At 46.1% G+C, this 22,715-nt stretch overlaps 1 long non-coding RNA gene across 16 annotated transcripts; it reads left to right on the forward strand.

The window, feature by feature from the left end:
* The first annotated feature begins 13,521 nt into the window (after positions 1-13,521).
* On the forward strand, positions 13,522-21,666 carry LOC125543934 (uncharacterized). Of its 16 annotated transcripts, XR_007299091.2 has the most exons (7): positions 13,524-13,851; positions 13,918-14,165; positions 14,487-14,566; positions 15,005-15,128; positions 16,165-16,274; positions 16,373-20,945; positions 21,063-21,666. It is a non-coding gene; the product is annotated as an uncharacterized LOC125543934 (long non-coding RNA). The 16 variants fall into 16 exon arrangements; XR_007299092.2 differs by having other exon boundaries at positions 13,523-13,851; positions 14,487-14,598; positions 16,165-20,945; XR_007299089.2 differs by lacking the exon at positions 16,165-16,274 and having other exon boundaries at positions 14,487-14,598.
* The last annotated feature ends 1,049 nt before the right edge of the window (positions 21,667-22,715 follow it).

A 22,715-nucleotide genomic window follows, 5' to 3' on the forward strand; every position in this document is an offset into this window, starting at 1 on the left:
TTAAGAAAGCTCGACTTGTCGTTAAGATGTTTTCTGACAAGTTCAAGGAGTTGACTACGGTGAGACTTTTTCACTTGTAGCGATGCTAAGAGTCTGTTGGAATTATATTAGCGATTACTGCATTATTTATGAAATCTTGTAGATAGGATGTCAAAACATTGTTTCCTCGACGATTTTCTTGAGGAAAGGTTGTATGAAATACAACCGGAAGGTTTTGTCAATCCTGAAAGATGCTAATAAGTATGCAAAGCTCCAGCAATCCTTCTAAGGACTGGAGTAAGCATCTCGGAGTTGGAATGTATGCTTTGATGAGATGATCAAAGATTTTGGGTGTATACAAAGTTTATGAGGAACTTGTATTTCCAAAGAAGTGAGTGGGAGCACTATAGAATTTCTGATGAGTATATGTTGTTGAAATATTGTTGATCAGAAATGACGTAGAATTTCTGGAAAGCATATAGGGTTATTTGAAAAGTGTTTTTCAATGGAAAACCTGGATTAAGCTACTTGAGCATTGAGCATCAAGATCTATAAGGATAGATCAAAACGCTTAATGGTACTTCCAAATGAGCACATACCTTTACATGATCTTGAAGGTGTTCAAGATGGATCAGTCAAATAAGGAGTTCTTGCCTGAGTTGTAAGGTATGAAGTTAAGACTTAAAGCTCGACCACGGCAGAAGAAAGAGGAAGGACGAAGATCGTCCCCTATGCTTTTGTCATAGGCTCTATACGGTATGCCATGCTAAGTACCGCACCTAATGTGTGCCTTGCCACATGTCTGGCAAGAGGGTACAAAGGTGATCTAGGAGTAGATCACCAGATAGCGGTCAAAATTATCCTTAGAGGAATAAGGATATGTTTCTCGGTTATGGAGGTGATAAAGAGTTTGACGTAAAGAGTTACGTCGATGCAAGCTTAACACCTAATCCAGATAGCTCTGAGTAGAGATACCGGATACGTATAACGGAGCAACAATTTAGAATAGCTCCAAGTAGAACAGTTATTTGAAATGGCTCCAAATATAGCGTAGTAGCTGCATCTACAAGATGACATGGAGATTTGCGAAGTACATACGGATCTGAATGTTGCAGACCCGTTGACTAAAACCTCTCTCACAAGCAACATGATCAAACCCAGAACTCATTGAGTGTTAATCACATAGTGATGTGAACTAGATTATTGACTCTAGTAAACTCTTTGGATGTTGGTCACATGGCGATGTGACCTGTGAGTGTTAATCACATGGCGATGTGAACTAGATTATTGACTCTAGTGCAAGTGGGAGACTGTTGGAAATATGCCCTAGAGGCAATAATAAATAAGTTATTATTATATTTCCTTGTTCATGATAATCGTTTATTATCCATGCTATAATTGTATTGATAGGAAACTCAGATACATGTGTGGATACATAGACAACACCATGTCCCTAGTAAGCCTCTAGTTGACTAGCTCGTTGATCAATAGATGGTCACGGTTTCCTGACCATGGACATTGGATGTCGTTGATAATGAGATCACATCATTAGGAGAATGATGTGATGGACAAGACCCAATCCTAAGCCTAGCACAAGATCATGTAGTTCGTATGCTAAAGCTTTTCTAATGTCAAGTATCATTTCCTTAGACCATGAGATTGTGCAACTCCCGGATACCGTAGGAATACTTCGGGTGTGCCAAACGTCACAACGTAACTGGGTGGTTATAAAGGTACACTACAGGTATCTCCGAAAGTGTCTGTTGGGTTGGCACGAATCGAGACTGGGATTTGTCACTCCGTGTAAACGGAGAGGTATCTCTGGGCCCACTCGGTAGGACATCATCATAATGTGCACAATGTGACCAAGGAGTTGATCACGGGATGATGTGTTACGGAACGAGTAAAGAGACTTACCGGTAACGAGATTGAACAAGGTATCGGGATACCGACGATCGAATCTCGGGCAAGTATCGTACCGATAGACAAAGGGAATTGTATACGGGATTGATTAAGTCCTTGACATCATGGTTCATCCGATGAGATCATCGTGGAACATGCGGGAGCCAACATGGGTATCCAGATCCCGCTGTTGGTTATTGACCGGAGAACATCTCGGTCATGTCTGCATGCTTCCCGAACCCGTAGGGTCTACACACTTAAGGTTCGGTGACGCTAGGGTTATAGAGATATTAGTATGCGGTAACCCGAATGTTGTTCGGAGTCCCGGATGAGATCCTGGACGTCACGAGGAGTTCCGGAATGGTCCGGAGGTAAAGAATTATATATAGGAAGTGCTATTTCGGCCATCGGGACAAGTTTCGGGGTCACCGGTATTGTACCGGGACCACCGGAAGGGTCCCGGGGGTCCACCGGGTGGGGCCACCTGCCCTGGGGGGCCACATGGGCTGTAGGGGGTGCGCCTTGCCCTATATGGGCCAAGGGCGCCAGCCCCAAGAGGCCCATGTGCCAAGAGAAGAGGGAAAGGAAGAGTCCTAAAGGGGGAAGGCACCTCCGAGGTGCCTTGGGGAGGAGGGACTCCTCCCTTGGCCGCACCCTTCCTTGGAGGAGGGGCCAAGGCTGCGCCCCCCCCTCTCCCTTGGCCCTATATATAATGGGGGAAGGGAGGGCAGCAACATCTGAGCCCTGGCGCCTCCCTCTCCCTCCCGTGACACATCTCCCTCCTCCCGCAGCGCTTGGCGAAGCCCTGTTGGTATCCCGCTACTTCCACCACCACGCCGTCGTGCTGCTGGATCTCCATAAACCTCTCCTCCCCCCTTGCTGGATCAAGAAGGAGGAGATGTCGCTGCTCCGTACGTGTGTTGAACGCGGAGGTGCCGTCCGTTCGGCGCTAGGATCACCGATGATTTGGATCACGACGAGTACGACTCCATCAACCCCGTTCCCTTGAACGCTTCTGCGCGCGATCTACAAGGGTATGTAGATCCACTCCTCCCTCGTTGCTAGATGACTCCATAGATTGATCTTGGTGACACGTAGGAAAATTTTGAATTATTGCTACGTTCCCCAACAAGGCCTTCTCAATGAGCCTCATGATGAATGGACCATATATCGGGCACTTGCGCTCAGAAACGATAGAGAGAAGTTCAGACCACATCACATGAGAAATGTCTAGGCTCTCTCCAGTGTTTGCTTCCTTCTCGTGCTGGCAGAAAAGAAGCATGTCCACGAGATAGGAGTGGACCATATCCAGATTCCCGATGCGAGGGAAGAGAGTCTCACGGAAGACACGATGAAGAATGTCCAGATAGGCAGACAGCTCATAGGTTTCCTTCTTAGTCACTGGGTTAACCTTCAAAGTACAGTAGGGCCAAAGGGCTTGCTTGTGAGTGTATGTAGCATTGCGGTGAGGGCGGAAGCCGACTAGAGTCTCAAGCCCGTGATCTTCCACATCAAGTAACTCCATGAAGGCCTGCCACTTGACGGAAAGAAATTTGCCATTGGTCATCCAAGTCAGAGTTATGTCGGCATTAGTTCCAAGATGAACGGTAGCAAAGAATTGAGCCACCAAATCTGCATAAAAATCCTTGTTGAACTACATGATCCTGAGAATGTTCAGCTGAGAACGCATCTGAAGGGCTTCGCCAAAGTACTCAGGGTCCTTCTCCATAGCATCTGTGTCGATGGAGCATACATCAACATAGAGATTCTTCTTGGCCTTGATCACATAAAAATAGATGGCAAACTGAAAGAGGTTCCAGAACGGGCGGTTGACCAAAGTGGGATCTTGGTCTTCCTCATAGGGGTTGCGGCGACGCTTTGCCCAAAACTCCTTGGCAGTCATCTCAGTCACAGTCTTTCCCTTTGGCTTGTTGGCGGATCTCTTCGACTGCTGAGGTGGTGGTGGAGCACTTGAGGATGCGCCTGCTGGTGGGGGTTGAGTACTAGAGGAACCACATGCTGGCTCTGAGGTGCGATAGCGCTTTGACGTTGCACGCCCGGGGTTGACACGGCGGACCTGCTGCTCAGGATGATCATCACCTGGAACCAAACACACGACTAGAAGAAACACACGAAAGAAGAGAGCATAAGCCACCAAATGAGACAAAGAGGATCAAGGTGAGGTAGGAAATATTGGAACTGGGCATCCGACGGTAGTACCGCTCGTGCGGCAGTACCGCTCATGGTGAGCGGCAGTACCGCTCAAGGTGAGCGGTAGTACTGCTTAGAATGGGGAACAACGGTTTTCTACTGCCATGGTCAGATCCGGCACTACTGGGATGCCAAATTCAAAAATTTATCCTACCAAACAACAATCCAAAGAGCCTAGAAGAAATCTCCATCCACCACAAGCCTCTTCATTGCCAAAAAACTAGAAAACAATGCCTATTGCCCCTAAGAACTAGATGCAAGATCTAGGCAAAGAGAAACCGAGAACGGAGGCAATACCGGCATCCATGGCTGGAGGACGAGATGGAGAACGACTCCACCGGAGGAAATGGAGAGAAGCGGCCGGAAAACGGCGGCCAGCCGGTGCCCTCCTGCAGCGAGGCGTCGCTGGAGCGACGAGGAAGACGAGCGAGTGGGGGCGAATGGGTATGGGGGGAAAATAACTCCCCCACCCCGATATAACCCCCAGCACCCGCCCCTCAGCGGCAGTACCGCTGGTGAGGGCGGTAGTACCGCTTAACCCTCATAAGCGGTAGTACCGCAACCGCAGCGGTAGTACCGCTCAGCCGCAAAGAGGACTAGGCAAAAAGGGCTTAACTCTCGAAAAAGAATGAAAAGAAAACGGGAACAAAACACAGTCACAAAACGACAAAGAGAACGAGAAACACACACCTCTCTAAGAGAGGGCGGTGGCCGAGGCCACCTATGTTTGAGTTTAGAGGTATGGCGCCGCGAAGATTTTAACCTTGGGCCCATGACCATCACTCATCTTTGAAGCACAAGTGCCATAAAGAAATGGCTAATGTGAAAGAGTTTGATTAGTTTATGCATTATGAGGGGAGGGAAAGTTCATTGGAGAACAACACTCCCCCTATGTCCATGCCTACACCTAAACTAGACAACACGTTGAGTGAGGTGGGGTGTGCAGGGGGTCAAGTCACATTGCTCGAATCAATGATATTTAGCTCATGCCTTAACTCATGAAATCTTGCTTCATCCAAAGGCTTCGTGAAGATATCTGCAAGGTTATCATGAGTGTTGACATAGTTGAGCTCGATCTCCCCTCGCCTAATGTGATCCCGGATGAAGTGATACCTAATCTCAATATGCTTTGTCTTGAAGTGTTGCACCGGGTTGAGGGAAATCTTGATGGCACTTTCATTGTCACACCAAAGAGGCACTTTGTCACAAGTGACACCGTAATCCTTTAAAGTTTGCCTCATCCATAAAAGTTCTGCACAACAACTACCGGCAGCCACATACTCCGCTTCCGTGGACGAGAGAGACACACAACTTTGCTTCTTGGAAGACCAACTTACCAAAGAGCAACCAAGAAACTGGTACCCTCCGGAAGTGGACTTCCTATCCACTTTGTCTCCCGCCCAATCCAAGTCCGAATAACCTACAAGCTTGAAATTTTCTCCTCTTGGGTACCACAAGCCAAAGTTTGGGGTATGAGCCAAATATCGAAAGATTCGTTTGACCGCCACATAGTGACTTTCCTTAGGTGCGGCTTGAAACCGTGCACAAATTCCCACACTCAACATGATATCTGGTCTAGATGCACAAAGGTAAAGCAAGGAGCCAATCATGGAGCGATATACCTTTTGATCCACCGCTTTACCATTGGGATCAATGTCAAGTTGGCACTTGGTGGGCATGGGAGTGGACGCCGGCTTGACATCACTTAGCTTGAATCTCTTAAGCATGTCTTGAGTGTATTTGGCTTGGTTGATGAAAGTTCCTTCTCTCCTTTGCTTCACTTCGAACCCGAGAAAGAACTTCAACTCTCCCATGGAAGACATCTCAAACGTAGTCGATACCCTCGACTTGGGAGTAGCCTTGTGCTACCAAACGAGCCTTGTTGCGAATGATAATCCCATGGGCATCTTGCTTGTTCTTAAATATCCACTTGGTTCCAATGACATTGTGGTTCCCCGTCGGTCTTGGCACCAATCTCCACACTTTGTTGCGCTCGAAGTTGTTGAGTTCTTCATGCATGGCATTGAGCCAATCCGGATCTTCGAGTGCCTCATAGACCTTGTGGGGTTCGACACAAGAGACAAATGCGTGATGTTCACAAGTTTGCTAATTGTCTACGAGTGCTTACCCCCTTTCTTAAGCTTCCAAGCACATTCGTCATGAGATGATCCTTGGTGGAGAGCTTGGAAGCAACCTTGGCGGCACGACGCTCCAATTCCTCCTCGGGGGTGAGACGAGGAGTGGTCACTTGATCATCTTGAGCGTCGTCTTGAGCTTGTTCTTGATCACGTGGGACTTGATTTTGAACTTGCTCGGAGGAGGGAGCTTGACCTTGGGCATCACTTGATGTTACAACACCATCTTGAGATTGATCTTGCCCTTGGTCTTGTTCTTGAGGTTGAGGGCCCTCACTTTGTTCTTCGGAAGCGTGTGGGTCTTGGGTTGGTGAAGGTTCCACTTGAGTAGAACATTGTCCTTATCCTTCGGCCACAAGGGGTTCCTCAATGGGTAGGATATGACCAATACCCATTCTTCTTATGGCTTGGGGAGGAATTTCATCACCTACATCACAAGTACCACTTTGCTCCACTTGGGAGCCGTTATTCTCATCAAACTCCACGTTACACGTTTCCTCAATAAGTCCCGTGGACTTATTGAGAACACGGTAAGCATGGGAGTTTGTAGCATGACCAACAAATATGCCCTCATACGCTCTAGCCTCAAATTTAGACAAACGGACACCTTTCTTGAGAATGAAGCACTTACACCCGAACACTCGGAAGTACTTGAGGTTGGGCTTGTCACCGGTGAGTCTCATATGGAGTCTTGTTCATGCCCTTGTGGAGGTAGAGCCAATTAGATGCATGGCATGCGGTGTTGATGGCTTCGGCCCAAAAGTTGTATGGAGACTTGAACTCCGCCATCATGGTCCTTGCCGCATCCATCAACGTCCGGTTCTTCCTCTCCGCTACACCATTTTGTTGAGGGGTATAGGGTGCGGAATATTGATGCTTGATTCCCTCATCACTTAAAAACTCATCCAAGGTGTAGTTCTTGAACTCGGAGCCGTTGTCACTTCTTATTGTCAAAATCTTTGCATTGTGTTGTCGTTGAGCTTCATTTGTAAAGTCGATGACAGTTTGTTGGGTCTCGCTCTTCCTCTTGAAGAAATATACCCAAGTGTATCTTGAATAGTCATCCACAATCACCAAGCAATACTTTCTACCCCCAAGACTATCAAAGGATGGAGGTCCAAAGAGATCCAAGTGAAGGAGCTCCAAAGGCCTCTTCGAGTAGATGATAGTCGTGGGAGGGTGAGCCTTCTCATGTAGCTTTCCTTCAATGCAAGCACTGCAAGCACGATCTTTGGCAAAACTAACATTTGTTAGTCCACAGACATGGTCCCCCTTGAGAAGACTTTGCAAATATCTCATATTGACGTGGGCTAAACGGCGATGCCAAAGCCATCCCACGTCAACTTTAGCCATTAGGCATGTCGCGGTCTTAGTGGGTCGCTTCGAAAAGTTAATCACATAGAGACCGTTCTCGACATGCCCAACAAAGGCTACTTTAAGAGTCTTGCTCCACAAGAGGGCCACGGAATCAATATCAAAGAAAGTGGCAAAGCCCATGAGTGCTAGTTGACGAACGAAAAGTAAATTGTATGCAAGGGACTCAACAAGCATGACCTTCTCGATCGTAAGATCATGAGAAATGACAACTTTGCCGAGTCCCGATACCTTAGAAGACGAGGCATCACCCCACTCAACATTGGTGGGCATGGATGGAATCTTTTGCACGTCCACCACCAAGTCCTTGCTTCCGGTCATATGATTAGTAGCTCCACTATCGAGCAACCATGATCCCCCACTGGAAGCAAACACCTACAAGAGATCAATGCTTGGTTTTAGGTACCCATTTTGTAATGGGTCCTTTGATGTTAGTAACAAGGGTCTTAGGAACCAAAATATACCATTCAATGTACTCATAAGGAGAACCAACAAATTTGGCATAAACATGCCCATCTCTAGCGTGGCACAACACATAAGAAGGGTTAAAGTCGCTGGCCTTGTTGGGAAGGGGAGCGTTTCCCTTCTTGGCACCACTACCCTTCATGGAGTTTTTCTCCTTCTCCTTAGTAGCACCCTCACCCTCCCTCACAAAGGTTTGCTTGAGAGGAGGAGGTCATTTGGCCTTGTCATTCTTCTTCTCGTTCTTGGACTTGGACACGTACCCAATCCCTTCCTTGGCCACAACTCCCTTTTGGTTGGTCAAGAGGTCGTTGAGGCTCTTCTCGCCTTGTATGCAAGACATAAGACCTTTCTCAAGTTGCACCTTTAGCTTAGAGTTCTCCTCAACAAGATGCATATGCTCACAACACGGGTTAGTAGCATTTGCATTATCAACTAACATCATATGAGGAAAGGTGGCTTTCTCCTTGGTTAGCTTTACTTGGAGTTGATCATGAGACTCTTTGAGGGTAGCATGAGCACCCTTCAAGACCTTGTGAGCCTTGTCAAGTAGATCAAACTCCTCTTTGAGTCTAGCAAGATCAACCCCAAGTTTGGCCTTCTCAGAGTTTAGCACACGAGAAACCATGAGAGCATGATCAAAATCTTTCTTTAACTTAGCACGATCATCGTTGTATGACTCCTCAAGAGCCAAACGAAGACCACACTCTTCCTCAAGAGCATTGGAAAGATCCGAAATCTCATCGGCATAGTCACGACTATGCCCCTCCATCTTGGAGATGGTATCTTCATGAGACTCGATCACGTCATTGGCTTCACCAAGTTGTTCCAAGAGAGCAACAAAATGCTTCTTGGATTTACCCTTGAGTTTACCCATAAAGGACTCAAACTCATTTTCCTCCACATTAGATCCCTCACATTCATCAATGCAATCCGTCAAGGAAGGATTATTAATGATGGTGGTTTTGATGTTGGGAGTTACCTTGTTGGTGGCTTTAGCCATGAGGCACTTGGCGGTGATGTTCTCATTGGGTGAGTCAAAGAGAGATAGTCATGGAGTTTTTGCAATGGCAACAGAGGCCATGGCAACCGACTCACCATCTTCATCATCATCATCATCATCCTCATGGTACTCTTCTTGAACCACCAATGCCTTGTGAGGGGTTTTCTTGATGAAGTTGCTCTTGTTGGGGAAAGACTTGGATTTGTCCTTTCGAATGAGCTTGCCACCATTGTCTTCCCTCTTCTCATACGGGCACTCCGCAACAAAATGACTCACATTGCCACAATTGTAGCAAGTCCTTACACGTTGCTTGCTCTTCGTGCCACTTGAGTTGTTCTTGTTGAAGTTTGGCCTTGAGTTTTTCTTACTCCAAAATTGCCTTGAAGCAAGTGCCATGTGTTCATGATAGGCATACTTTGTATCTTCGGGGTTGCTTTCCTCTTCTTCCTCTTCTTCTTCTTCAACGCAAACCTTGGCCTTCAATGCAAGGTTGGGCTTCTTTGCCCTTTGAGAACGAAGCACCGCATTGTCGGAGGTCTTGTCCAAGATGTTCATAGCCACAAACTCATCCAACACTTCAATTGAGGTCAAAGTGTGGAAGTCTGGCCTTTGACGAATGACGGAGGACATGGCCTTGTGGTAAGGCATCATTGCCTTGAGGAATTTGCGCTTGATCCAATTGTCATCTGTGTCCTTTCTCCCGTGATCTCGGAGTGAGACCGCGAGCTTGGTTACTCTCCGATAAAGATCACGAGGTTCTTCATCTTCTTTCATTGCAAACTCATCGGCTTCATCTTGCACTACTTCATAGTTGGAGCATTGAATGCTTGCGCTTCCCCGGTAGAGAGAGATAACACAAAGCCATGCATCTTTGGCCAAGGCGAAGGGCCGAAGGTGAGGTAGATCTTCGGGTGGAATTACATCTTGAATGATAAAGAGAGCCTTCTCATTGAATTGATTATCCGCGGCTTCTCGAGGAGTGAAGTTGCTTGGATCATGCGGATGGAAACCTTCTTAAATGATTCTCCAAAGATTAGCGTTCACATGATTTAAATGACACTTAAAGTGATAAACCCAAGAATTGAAGTCCTCATTTTTCACAATCTTAGGGGGAGGACCGGCATGATTCAAATGGGTGGAAGGAACCAGTCCACCATAAACAAGTGGTGGTTCCACATGAGCAAAGATGCCGGTGCCATTCTTACCACTAGAAGAAGGAGCCTTTTCACTACTAGCTTCCCCCTTGCCGGAGAAAGCATCCGTCACCTTGTCAGTGGGAACACCCACTTTCAACGGTGCGGTGGATAGTTTAAGCCCTTCAATGAATTTGGTAAACATGCTTTCAACCTCGGTCGTCATGGAGGTTTTCAATGTCTCCAAGGCCACATTGAACTCCTCACGAGAGACCGAGGTTCCCCCATCGCCCGTAGACGAGATCGGATTCACACCAGAGTGTTCCTCCACACCGTCTACGGTATCAACCATACTCTTCGGACGACAAAGTCCTTAGTAAAGAGACGAGGCTCTGATACCAATTGAAAGGATCGATATGGTTGACTAGAGGGGGGTGAATAGGCAACTAACAATTTTTAACTTTTCTTTACCAAATTAAACTTTGCATCAAAGTAGGTTGTCTAGATGTGCAACTCGGTGAGCAACCTATATGATGCAACAACAACAAACAAACAAACAAACAAGCAAGAGAAGTAACACTAAAGAGCTTGCACAAGTAAAGGTAAGAGATAACCAAGAGTGGATCCGGTGAAGACGAGGATGTGTTACCGAAGTTCCTTCCTTTTGAGGGGAAGTACGTCTCCGTTAGAGCGTCGTGGAGGCACAATGCTCCCCAAGAAGCCACTAGGGCCACTGTATTCTCCTCACGCCCTCACACAATGTGAGATGTCGTGATTCCACTATTGGTGCCCTTGAAGGCGGCGACCGGACCTTTACAAACAAGGTTGGGGCAATCTCCACAACTTAATCGGAGGCTCCCAACAATACCACGAAGCTTCACCACAATGGACTATGGCTCCGTGGTGACCTCAACTGTCTAGGGTGCTCAAACACCCAAGAGTAACAAGATCCACTAGGGATAGGTGGGGGAATCAAAAATCTCTTGGTGGAAGTGTAGATCGGGGCCTTCTCAACCACTCCCGAGGAAATCAACAAGTTTGATTGGCTAGAGAGATAAATCGGGAGAAAATGGAGCTTGGAGCATTAATGGAGCTTGAGGGGGAAGAGGTAAGTCAACGGGGAAGAAGGGGACCCCCTTTTATAGTGGGGGCAATAATCCAACCGTTTCCCCACTAAACAACCCCGCGGAGGGCGGTACTACCGCGGGAGACAGCGGTACTGCCGCTGGGTTAAGTGGTACTACCGCTCCCTTCGGCGGTACTGCCGTGCAGAACGAAAGGAGAAGGGAACGAGGGAACCGGACGATACTGCCGCGAAGGAAGGGCGGTACTGCCGCAAATGAGCGGTACTGCCGCACTACTGCCGCAGCGAGGTACCGCACAATCCGACACAAAAAAAGACCCCTCGAATCGACGCGGTAGGGACCTGGCAAGCCAGCGGTAGTACTGTTGCGGAGGCACCGGCGGTACTACCGCTGCGGAGCGGTACTGCCGCTTGTGACCCCTCAGCGGTACTACCGCTGGGTACCACGGTACTACTGCTGGGACCCAGACAAAACCCACAAGAAGAGAGAACATCTCTCCATAGAAGCGGAAGGGCTCGGAGGGTGAGAAGCGGATGTGTACGTGATGATTTCACCCAAGCAATACCAAAGCGGACCCCCTCTTGATAGTACGGTGCCCTCTATGCAACTAGTCCACCGAGAAAGAAACGAAAGAGCTACGCCGTCTTGAGTGACACTCCAAGGGAAAGAAATCGTCTCGTGCCAAGGATGAATCTCTGAAATGCTCAAAGCACACGATTAGTCCGCAAACACGTTGTCATCAATCACCAAAACCACATCGAGAGAGATATGCCTCAACACCGGTGTAGCTCCTACAACAGAGAAGATTAGGAGTGCCCACCTAAGGATCCCGCTGGCAGACGGATTCAGAGTGAGGGGGAGCTTGATGGAAGTGGTGGATAATTACCTATCGTGCCGGGGCGAACCGCAAGTGCGCATGCACCAAATTGCACATAGAGCACGACCGAAACCAAATGCAGAGTGAAGAAATCGCGCTGCCGTGCCAAGCGAACCGCACGGGGGAGCAGAGGAGTGGTCTAGGAGGCTGTTGGCTGCCGGTGAACTACACGACATCCCCGTCAAAGAGAGGATGAGCACACATGGGGCACGATGGGGATGGAAATGGTTGCGCTGTAGACCAGCCCACAATGCCCACTTCTGAAGAGGTAGAAGGTGAGCAGGGTGAGGCAAGACGACAGAACTCCAGGCTCCTGAGGAGAAGAAAACCTCCCAGGCGCACTGCAACATCGGGTGAGCCAAACCCCGACGAGAAGTGGGGCTAACTGCACCCGCATGTGCCGCGGTCGAGCTGCACTGCACGCCATGCTCAATAGCACTGCATGATGTGCTCGTTGGAAAGGGACGCCACACCAGCCGCTCTTCAACTTGATGACCTCGTTCGTGGACTGCACGGGTGCGGTCGCCGGGCTGCAGGGAAGGGGCGCCCATACCCTATCACTGTTCCGATACGCTGCGGATGAAGTGAGCTGCAGTTTGAATAAAAAATCACCAGTACGGACGAAGTGAGCTGCATAGCTGAAGGTAGTGAGAAGAGAGGGGAGCGGGACGACGTGGATAAGCACAGCTCCTCCGCGGGACTGTCTAAGGGCGGCGAACTGTAAGCGCGTCGTAGGCGGACTGCAATGGCACGCTGCCGCTGGAAGTCATGGGAAGGGAGGGCCAGGCGAGATCTTGCCGTCATGATGCTCGTCAACGTGTGGAGGGACCGCCATGGGATCTGCAGTGGAAAGCAGCCACCGCCGCATCAACCTGGCCTCCTTCCATCTGATTCCCGCGGGGGCGGTGTGGATCCGGGGTTAGGCGAGGTTTGGCCGGCGCCACCGGCCGTGCTGATTTCCAGGAGGAGCACGACCCCGCGTCGCCGCGCCATGTACATCCACCGCCCAGTCGAGATCCAGCCCTTAGCACGCGTAGGGGTATGTTTTGCCGGCCCGGATCCGTCGCCTTGAGGTGGAAGAAGGTGGGGAGGGGGACGACTAGTGCAGGGCGTCGGCGGTGGAAGAAACCGGATGCTGGTGGGACGGTGCCGGCGGAGGAAGAAGCCGGGTGGTGTGGGACGACGCGGCATGGCAGGGCACAAGGTGGATCGGGGGGACGAGAATCGTGGCAGTGGGATGCGCCGGAGTAGGCAGGTAGGGTTTGGTGGGAGGAATCATGACAGTGTGGGGAGACGAAGGTGGGTGGGTGGGTGCGAGGGAGATGGAGGAGTGGGGGTGGCCGGGTGTGTCTAGGTAGCCAATGTAATTTTACTTCAACACAAACGTTAGCTGGTCGCCCACCCCCCAGATGTCAAAGGGAAAAAAAACTAGCCCACTCTCCCGGTCCGTTCCTCTCTCCCTCCGGCTCCGGTGCTTCACATCTCGTCATTGCGGCAGAGGCAGCGGCAGCGACGGCACCGCACGGACGACCCGGCGGCGAGGACTACCTCTCTCGCGCGTGGAGTAGCTCCCTTTCCTCTCTCATGCGGTAGCAACTGAGGCGCTATGGGCGGTGCAAGATCCGGGCGAGCTCGGTAGGACAACGGCGTTCTCCGGCGTCCCTCTCCAGTGTCGACGGTATTATCGCCAGTAAGACCAGCCTCCTCCTATTCTTCCCCTATCCTCCTCCATAAACTTCTGAATTTCTGGGGTTAGGGTTATTGGTTTTTGGGAGCAGTGTGGGGAAAGAGGAAGAAGACCAAGAAAGGAAAGGAAAATGAGAAGCTCGGGTGATGGAGGTAATTCTGGAGAAGAGCTCCTGGTGGTGGGATCAATTCAGGGAGGAGGTGGATATCATAGCGGAGGAGATGAAGGGCGTGTCGATGACATAGAAGAAGAGGAGGAGCTTAAGGCTGCGGAGAAAAAGGAACAACAGCAGAGTATCAGACTTCGATCTAGCTGAGGTCAACTTTTGTTTTCACGGGACATGTGGACCTCTCTCTGATTTTTCTTTTGTCTAAATTTCACGAATTTTAATCCTGAAGTAAAAAAATGATGGTTCTGACTTAATGGAATGTTAGTGGTTATGTACATAAAGAATCAGCCTGTACCTAGCTGACAATGCTAATTCTCTGTAAATTTGTGTTAATCGAAATTTTCACATACATACGAGCAATATTTCTTCACTATAAGAATATTCACCTTACGAGGATTTTTGTTGTATGCTATTCTTAAGATATGATTTGTATTGGTGATGCTAGCTTTATGTTTTTTGAATTTATTAGGCAAACCAATAATTGAAATTCTGCCAAGAAATCTAGGAGCAGAAGAAGATGTATGCAAGGGACTTGGAGACAAGGCAATGGTGCGCAGGCGGGAAAATTATTGTTCTAATTGGTTAGGATTGGAGTTCGACTGCTATTGAGTTTATTATATCAAAGTTGGTTGCATCAGTCACTTCAGGAGATGGTCATGTGCGCTAGGAAATTAGCTTGATTTGGAGATACTACAATGAAGCGTAGCTAGCTGGACTATGCAGTTACCTAATTGGAATTCACAACTAGTTCCTTCGGCAATTCCAACAAATCTGGGATTCAGTATAAAGCAAACAAATTTTCTTGTTAGCAAACATTGTTGTATTTTGGAGTTTATTAAGCCATCGACAGAAAATGAATAACGCGATTCAGATTAAGGAGTGTTTACAAGTTGTGTGCTCATACAAGTACATGCTTTAGGTGTACGTGAATCTTTAAGCCGTTCCTTTCTAGGACAATTTCTAAGACTGTTTTCCTTTTACCCAAAGGTTTTGAAGCTTTGGGTGCCTGCGGCCGGCTCAACAGGTGGCATCAGCAAGCGCCGGCCGGCCTTGGCACTACTGCGGGTGGTTATATGGTGCGCGGAGCACACCAGTGGGCTTCAACGTCGGGGTACAGTGGCGAGCTAAATCCTGAGTCCAGCTAGGCTTTTTTTGGTTCAGGTTTTGTTACTGTTTTCCATTCGGGATTTTGTGGTTGCCAAACCTAGCATTTGCAGCTGTTTGTTTCAGAAATTCATGTCCCAACATCAAATTTTGATATGTAAGGAAATCCTGCCAACAAATCGATGTTATGGGCTTACTAGTCAGATGAATACTTTCTATTTTATTCAGGGATACATTCAGCATGCTTGTGAGGTACACATTTTTCAGGTCCAGTTAGAAGTGTTTGCTTGATTTGTCGCCCAAGTTTCATATTCTAATGATGCTCCTTCACTTCAATACAGCGTTGGCATGTAGGATGAATAGCTATGCAAATTATCATGCACAAATTAAAAAAATAGCTTCGCTCTTCTTCTGCATGTCTCCAAGGCATAATTTCTGATCTATCATGAGATAATGATTATTTCTTCTTCTTTCTTATCATGCGGCTAGTTGCTATGAAAATTTAACACATACATCAGCCTTTTGTCATTGAAACAAAATCATATCTGCCAAGTTTCTACATTCCGTCGAAGCTTGCAGATTTACCATCTAAGTTGGCACATTTATTGAAAGAAACCGTAACCATGGATTTTATATGGAAGATCGACATATCATCTTTACATTAGATTCATGTATACTGTAAGGAATTGATTTTGTTCATCTTCATTCCATTTTCCTATCTTGCAAAGATGTCCATTCAAGTATGATCAATTTCTACTCTGTGACTTAATACATTTGTAACACTGGCATAGTGCCATTGACATGCTTTTCTTTTTCGTCCCGTTTAATATTGATTCATCTACATGGTTATATGCATGCCTTTGCATACATTACTTATCCAGTCTGCTATTGATCATCTCCATTTTTCATCCCGGCAGTACGCTGATAGCTTATCCAGTCGGCTATTGATCATTTCCATTTTTCACCCCAGCAGTATGCCGATAGCTATAATTGAGTCAATAGTTCCAAAATGTTGCTTCATAATTATTTGTCTATTTGGGCAGCACATGGATGGCTTTGGTGGGTGTCATGGCCTTTCCATTCTGAATTGAAGTTGGTCTGAAAATGTCAAACTCTGCCATGGAACACAAAAGATATAACTTACCTTCATATGGTTGATTCTTCTTAGTCTTCCTTTTGTGAAGCTTTGTAGCAATCTTCCTTTTCCTATCTGTAATTCGATTTTCTTAGGAATACTCTCCATTTTCTTAGGAACACGACGTTGTTTCGATGCCTCCAAATGCAACAGCAACAGAGCAGGAAGAATATCGATGGCAAGGTGAGCGACATCTGGCAGATTGTGAACAGAGGCCACGGAAGGTGGCTGGAACCCCAACATGGCCCCAAAATCAACCACCAACGGGCAGGCGGAGAGGAGGTGACTCGCCGACCGCAGTGGGGCATGGCGGAGTGGGCAACTATTCCACGCTCTAAAATTCAGGTTTATAGCAATGAAAAAGGTGATTTTGTTCCTCAATCATGCTTAACATTTCTTTAGCAAACAAGCACTAGCAGCCCGTTTTCAGATGTGCTTCTTGTTGGTTCATGTAGACATGCCAATGAAGGCCTGGTAAAGAAAAACAGAAAAAATACAGTATATTGGTTTAATTGTTCTCTTGTGTAGACCAAAATTAGCGAGTAAAGGAAATATGATTTTGCTTCCAAATTCTTTCTGCGAGCTTATCCCAGGAATAATGTTTTGTTCCTATTTGAGTTGGAACGTGTGACTTCCGGAGGCTACTCTTCCATCCGATGTTGTTCAACAGCTCTCAAAGGCACAGAGCAAATCAGTCGGGCTTTGACCAGATGTCCATCTCCAGAACCTTGATTCCTAATCCTACAGAGCTCTATTCTGGCAAGTAGTACATGTAATTAGTTCTTGGAGGGTATGCAGATTGAATTGCTATATTGCAGTCTGGACTACTACAATTTGTTGATAACCATGGTCTGGATGTAGATAATTTTGAGACAGCATACTTCTTTCCGTGTGCATATAGGCTACTCTTCCATCCGATGTTGTTGTTCAACAGCTCTCAAAGGCACAGAGCAAATCAGTCAGGCTTTAACCAGATGTCCATCTCCAGAACCTTGATTCCTAATCCTACAGAGCTCTATTCTGGCAAGTAGTACATGTAATTAGTTCTTGGAGGGTATGCAGATTGAATTGCTATATTGCAGTCTGGACTACTACAATTTGTTGATAACCATGGTCTGGATGTAGATAATTTTGAGACAGCATACTTCTTTCCGTGTGCATATAGGCTACTCTTCCATCCGATGTTGTTGTTCAACAGCTCTCAAAGGCACAGAGCAAATCAGTCAGGCTTTGACCAGATGTCCATCTCCAGAACCTTGATTCCTAATCCTACAGAGCTCTATTCTGGCAAGTAGTACATGTAATTAGTTCTTGGAGGGTATGCAGATTGAATTGCTATATTGCAGTCTGGACTACTACAATTTGTTGATAACCATGGTCTGGATGTAGATAATTTTGAGACAGCATACTTCTTTCCGTGTGCATATAGGCTACTCTTCCATCCGATGTTGTTGTTCAACAGCTCTCAAAGGCACAGAGCAAATCAGTCAGGCTTTGACCAGATGTCCATCTCCAGAACCTTGATTCCTAATCCTACAGAGCTCTATTCTGGCAAGTAGTACATGTAATTAGTTCTTGGAGGGTATGCAGATTGAATTGCTATATTGCAGTCTGGACTACTACAATTTGTTGATAACCATGGTCTGGATGTAGATAATTTTGAGACAGCATACTTCTTTCCGTGTGCATATAGGCTACTCTTCCATCCGATGTTGTTGTTCAACAGCTCTCAAAGGCACAGAGCAAATCAGTCAGGCTTTGACCAGATGTCCATCTCCAGAACCTTGATTCCTAATCCTACAGAGCTCTATTCTGGCAAGTAGTACATGTAATTAGTTCTTGGAGGGTATGCAGATTGAATTGCTATATTGCAGTCTGGACTACTACAATTTGTTGATAACCATGGTCTGGATGTAGATAATTTTGAGACAGCATACTTCTTTTCGTGTGCATATAGGCTTTATGGGATTAGTCTCTCTATCATCAGTTCTTCCAGTATTTTTGATTCAACCCTCTTAAATTCTAATTTAAGCAATTTATCAATCCATCTCATGGGAGAAGATCTGTGTTTGGTTCAGTCAAATGTCTTACATTTCCTTTAAATCTACTATTAGTGTCAAAAACGCTCTTATATTGTGGGATGGAGGGAGTATCTTATTTCTGTAACATTCTGACCTATATATGAGAATTATGTAGCTCCTTTATTATGACAGTAAAGATTCACTAATTTCTATTGTACCACACGGTCCATTTTATTTCCAGTTGTTGCCACCTCATCTAGATACAGCACCCCCTATTCAGTGAGCTCCTAGGCATGCTTTGTGTTTTAGATCAAACTGTTCTTCTGCAACAAAATTGAAGTGTTGGTCTGGAAAAAAAATTAAGAAGAAATGAACTATATGCTCATTTTCTACCATCTACACTACTATAGCAATTGGTACATGCCAGCGAGCATAATTCAGCATGGGGCATTCTGCTTTTCTTAAGAAACAAAGGGTTCTCCCTGGAGGGTCATGTAATCAGTGTGCTATCTGAGGCCATGTATAGAGTTATAGTTCTGTTTTTCTTGAGAGCTGACCCTGTAAATTCTAGCTCTGTTTTCTTAGAGCTGACATGTAAATTCTTCAATGTTTAAATAAAGTTCAGCCTCAGGCCCTTCAATATAACACCACTCCCTAGACTAAAAGGTGATGTTGTGTTTATATGATAAGAATAAGGTTCTCTTAGGAATGTCATTCAAATAAAAATATAGTGTATAATTGAGGAAAAAATTCTAGAAATTGTACCACCAAAAAGATTCCAACTGAGATTTCCATTACATCATCTTTTTTTGTGAAATTCCATCACATCAAATCTAGATAAAAATATAGAGTGAAAAGGAGAGAAAAAATTGAATGCATCACTATCTGTTGTTTCTCTAGGAGCAGAAAAGATCTTTTAAGGAACCGAGTATCGTGTGATGCAGCTCGTGCACATAGATGCTGAGGTAAGCGCCATGGTAGTTTGATGCTGAGGTAAAGTTACCGTGCGAGCCTATTGTGTCTGACGGCAGTGGTTCGGGTGCGCAGACTTAGTAAGCGCCATAACTTTTTTTTGAAGGATAGTTTCTCATAGGACGTAACTTAGTGGCATGCATAATGTAAGACTACCTCTCTCCCTTTTATGCGGCTAACGAATGGTTTCCTTCCTCCCTATAGTAATCTTACCTCAAGTGTTTTTGTTTCTTACGTTTCAAAATTCTGGACGTGGGATAGGCTGGGGTGAGGAATAAGAATTCCTCATCCAGGATGACAAATAGCGCGATCTTATATATATATATATATATAGAAAGAGAAAGTAGCACTATTTTAATCTTAAGATTAGAATAGTTATTTGGATCACGATGGCCCTATATAGGAGCCGCAGAGGTGTTCCTGAGATTCTAAAAACAAAAAGCCCACGAACAGGAACTCGATCCCCAGCCCCGACCCACCTATCGTCCGTCCCTCACCTCCCACTCTACCCCGACCCACCTACCCATCGAAGATCCCGGAGCCACCCGTCACCGGGGACCACCTGCACGCCGCCGACTGGAATCCTGCGCGCTGCCGCCCACCAAGAACCTCGTGCGCCGCCGCCAGTACCAGCACCCTCTCATTCCTCCCCACGATTCGTCCCCCGGCTCCCTCCAATCCAGCGCGCCGCCGGCCTCCATCCGCCAGCTTCCACAGGGCGGCGGCGGCGGCGGCCTCCCCGTCCCCTGGATCCACAGCGGCGGCCTCATTCCCACTGGATCCACGGCGGACACAGCCTCCTCTGCTTCCAACATGGTGACGCCCTCCCTCCCGCGAGTTGCTGGCAAACCACTCGTCGTCACCTGCTGCTGCTCCTGGGTGGTGGTGCGGTCTCCCTGCTTGGTCGTGGTAGGGAGCCTACTGGATGGCTCGCGCGCCTCCCCAACTGCAGTGTCAAGGCCGTTCAACACGGCAACCCAAGGTCGTTCAACGTCACAACCCAATGCCATTAAACTCCCATGACGTCCCTCTTCTCTGACTCTGCCGAGGACTGGAGTGCAGCGCCACTGCCTCTGGTGCTTTTCCGTCTCCTCTGAATCCCACTTTGTTCATGTATATATGTGAATGAAGCTTCACTGTATTCATCTTGAACTGTTGCTTACTTTCTATCAAAGGAGTGAAAACATAGCAAGGTAGAGCATGTGGTTGTTTGATCAACTTTAATTCTTCATGGCCATATGCTTGGTCACTAGCCTGTAGTGGTCCAGTTATGTTTGGACTTCATATACAACCGTCTGTCTTGTTTCCCTCTCCACTTTCAGGTTAAAAAATGAGTTTTTGATGGCTCCATCGAAAAATGTGCACTTGCACTGGAAATATAGGAGACTGGTGATTTGTGGAACTTGAGCTATAGAGAATTGAGGTACTACTTTGTTTCTTGGATGGTTACTAAAAACTCAACCTGCATTACAAAAATTAGGTACCAGAAATGATGAAATTGATTTTGTTAGAGCAATTATGCAAAAGCAAACTTTCATTCATGTTCCTAAATGACATACCTTAATTTATCCAATCTTTCTTTGCTAACATCATTACTTTTTCTTCGTGGCATCCCCCAAACGAGCCGCCCCATCCGCCGCCGCTACAAGCAACCCTGGGATTGCGACGACCTCAGCCATGAGATGCGGTGCTAGAAGTTAGCTTATTTTTTCTCGATGAGGCATTCCTTTCTTATTGTCTGTTTGGTTTGTGAATTTTTGCTACTACTGACAGGGAATAGAACAGCCTCTGAACTTCTATATTTTTGCTGCAGGTGCATGGTATGGCTGCCATCGTCTGCTGCTAGCTACCGTTGCCTCTGCGGTCCGCTGCTAGCTGCCGCTGTAGTCCGCTGCTAGCTTCGCTGCAGTCCACCGCTAGCTCATGCGGGGAGGTGGTGCTGCTCTGACAACTCCTTCCTCGAGCATAGCCAGTCTCCAGCCACCTCCAACAGCCGCAACCCGCCAGATCCGACAGATGCTCATGCGTGGGAGTGATGTTACTCCGACGAGCTCCTTCATCCCCGAGCAAAGCGCGTAGACAATGGCCTCCTTCCTCTCGTTCCCTCTTCCATCTGCCAAGCACAATTCCGGCGAGCTTGTCGACCAGTGAGTCCTATTGCCGCTGATGCTACTGTTGATCACCATCGCGTGGCTATAGAGCATCCATGGAAGGTCGACTAAAATTGTCATCGCAGGTCGAGTAATAGTGGCAGCGACAACACAGCCACACGTGGCTAAAAATGCATGGTGATAATTGAAAGTCTAAACGTGAGAGAGTTTTCGGAGCACATGTTTTCTGTTTGCTGCAAAAACACAAAAAAGTTGGCCATGTGTGTTGGCCATATGCCCGTGAGACTAAAAACGGTTCGCATTTCATGTCAGCCAAAAAAGAAATTGTGGATGTGTTGTGCGTGTGCGTATGCGCGCAGGTTACACTGAATTAAAAAAACTACTTTTTGTCATGTTTTTCCATATTAGTTTTGTAGTGTTAGTTTTTTGTGTTCATGGAGTAAAAAAATAGGAAGTTCAATTTTGAGAAAGCAGCGAGTTCAACCAATATGGATACACTAAAAAATACATTGAATACAATATTTTTTTAGTGAGGTTCAAATTGGAAAGACATGATAAAAAGGTATTTTCTGCTCCTTACAATAAAAAAGGTATCATGGGTTGGTTGGTTTCCCCAACTAGTTTCTCTCACACACAAATTATGTTGGTGCTTTCCATCATGAATTGTTACCAAAAAAATAGCACATAGAAGTTCAAAATTAAAAAGCAAAAAAGAGAGCATTTCTTGAAGACAAAAAAATGTTGATCGGAAGTTCATATTATCTGTCTCTGATAGTTCAAAATGTTCGCTTATGGCAAAACACACACATTGGGTATCCATAAAAAAATAGGAGAACACACAAAAAAACTATGAAGTTCAAATTTTAAAATAGGTAAGTCTGAAGTTTATTAAAGAAATAAAAACAACCTATCACCATTTCATAAAAATAAAATAAAAAAGTTCATGTTTAAATAGCAGAGCGTACTACACGGTGTGCATTTTGAAACTCAGATTTTCCTCATTATTAAAGAATGGAAACAAGAAATTCAAAAACTAAATAATAAGAAATTCAAAAATTAAATAACAAGAAGTTCAACTTTTAAATAATAGAGCGCTTGAAAATTTCATAAAAAATATTAAGAAAATAAAATCAGGAAGTCCATATTAAAAAGATGGAGAACTTTGAAGATTATAGAAAACTCATATTTTCCTCGTTATAAAAGAAATGGAAACAAGAAGTTCAAAAATTAAATAACAAGAAGTTTAACTTTTAAAAATAGAGTGCTTCAAATTTTTTTAAAGATTAGGAAATAAAACCAGGAAGCCCATATTAAAAAGATGGAGAAGTTTGATGATTATAGAAAACTTAGATTTT

This window comes from Triticum urartu, chromosome 3A, assembly GCF_056163025.1.
Source record: "Triticum urartu cultivar PI428250 chromosome 3A, HENAU_Tu73, whole genome shotgun sequence".
Lineage (NCBI taxonomy): Eukaryota > Viridiplantae > Streptophyta > Magnoliopsida > Poales > Poaceae > Triticum > Triticum urartu.